Source organism: Octopus bimaculoides, chromosome 3, assembly GCF_001194135.2.
Source record: "Octopus bimaculoides isolate UCB-OBI-ISO-001 chromosome 3, ASM119413v2, whole genome shotgun sequence".
Lineage (NCBI taxonomy): Eukaryota > Metazoa > Mollusca > Cephalopoda > Octopoda > Octopodidae > Octopus > Octopus bimaculoides.
The window spans coordinates 89,905,770-89,908,253 of NC_068983.1; positions in this window are offsets into that span (position 1 = coordinate 89,905,770).

Here is a 2,484-nt window from a genome sequence, read left to right on the forward strand (position 1 = left end):
ATATATATAGACTAGCTCTTGTGCTGGTGGCACACAATAAGCACCATTCATGCATGGGTTGTTACCAGTGCCCCCTGACTGGCTCCCTGTGCTAGTGGCACGTAAAAAGCACCATCTGAACGTGGCCGACGCCAGTGTCACCTGACAGGCTCCCATGCCAGTGGCACTGGCATCTCAGTCCCGAGTCAAACCATCCAACCCATGCCAGTATGGAAAACGGACGTTAAAAGATGATGTTGATGATATATATATATATAAATATATATAGTTTCCCCAAAATTAAACATAAACAAATATATATATATATATATATATACATACATGCACATACACACATACATTGGACTCAAAATAACAATTGAGACCATCATCATCATAATAAATTTACCAGACATCATGCTAAACTTGGGCTCCGGTTCATATATGCCCTATCACAAACCAAATGAGAGGCTGTCCCACATTAACACAGCCTCCTGCTACCCACCTATCATGCTCAGGAGCCTGATTAAGGATGTCAGCAAGAAGATCTAAAAACTTCTTCTTGAATCAAGAAATTTTTGACTCTGCAGCCTCCTATTACAACAAGGCCTAGGTGTTCAGAGGGTTTCAGGACTGCATCTCCTATATGCCAGGCCAGCTGAGGAAAGGAAGAACTCTGTGAAGGTCATTTGGTTTGCCCTACTCTTCTCTCTCAATGTTAAAACTTGTGTGGGAAGGATTCTCCTAGGTTAGTGGACAAGCACTTCACACAGACACACAGGTACAAAAGTTTATTCAATAGGCACAGCCTAAGGCTCTCCATTAGTTTTGCTCTCAACATTAAAAATTGTTAGTGAACTCCCCTAAAACGCGGGCAGAGGCTAGTTGCTCATGCAGGGAGTACAATGATTTCCCAGTGGGAGGCCAATGTGAGGCTAAGGGAGTCATATATGAGGCTATGGTCGTATTCAGCCCTAACAACCAAAATAATACCAGCAGCAGATACCAACATTAGCAACTGCAACTGCAGCACCAACACCAATACTATGGCTGGAGATAACAGCTATGCCAGCAGCAGTGGAACTACCAGTCCCACACCCAGAAATAACAACACCAACAACAGCTCCAACACCACTGGCAACAGCAGTACAACACCAATACCGCAGCTGAGGATGACTACTATGCCAATAACAGCAGCAACAGTGGAATCACTAGACCCCTGCCCTGTAATAACAATATCAATGGTAGCGACAGCACCTCCAACAACAGCAACATCAGGCCTGGGGCCAATGGAAGAAACACCAAAGGCAATAAGACAACCAGCACTCAAGTTCGGAGATACATTGGTCCAGCTGGAACTGCCTTTAAGCAATGCCTATACAACCATAGGTCCACTTTTAGGATTCTGGAAAGATGTTACATCACATCCCTGGCCACTCATGTGCTGTACTTTAAGGATGAATGTACTCCACATGCAATTAAATGGACGCTCATAGAGCAACTGGGTCCTATATAAATAGGAGAGGATGATGTAAGCTTTGCATAGCAGAGTGAGTAAGAATCCTTAAAGACTCGCAGGACTTGGAAACACTTTTAAGCTCCAGAAATGAGATCTATAGCTCTTGTCTGCATCTTAAATGCTGCCTGTTGCAGGTGTTCATTGATTAGGGCTATAAAAAATATTGTGAAATGGAACCAACCTAAGGGTGAAGATTCCCCATTCGTTGTTTAGAACCATAAAAATTTGCTGACTGATCTAAGGGCGATAACCTATGCCATTTAAGGTTCAGACAGTATCTTTTGTTTGCAAAAATAACTGACTTTAATGTTTTTATATCTCCTGTTTGAAAAGAGGTTATATGTCCGCAACTATTGGAGCCTGTTAAACCATCTATAAGACTAAGCATGTAGATGTATGTATTATATTATTAAATACTTATATTAATATATACTAGCAGGACCCGTGAATATTTCATGGAATTAATGGTAAATCTATTGGGTTATTTCTGAAAACTTTATCCAAAAAACCTGAAAGCATAGCCTGTGTTGTCTGTATGAAAAGAGAGTCATCCATCTGCTACTCATTGAATAGTGAAAGAAATTGGAATACGATGGTTACTTAATGCACTTTATATATTTTATGCACAAATAATTACAGAGGCAACACAAATAATTACAGAGGCATCAAGCTGTTAGATCAGGTTATGAAAGTTACAGAGAGGGTCATAGCCCAACTAATTAGGGAGCGAATCAATTTAGATGAGATGCAGTTTGGGTTTGTGCCAGGTAAAAGCACTACTGATGCCTTATTTCTAGTGAGACAGTTGCAGGAGAAATACCTAGCTAAGGATAAACCTCTGTACCTGGCTTTCGTTGACATGGAGAAAGCCTTTGACAGGGTCCCCCGATCCCTTATCTGGTGGTCAATGAGGAAACTTGGGATAGAAGAATGGTTAGTGAGAGCTGTGCGAGCCATGTACAGAGATGCTGCCAGTAAGGTGAGGG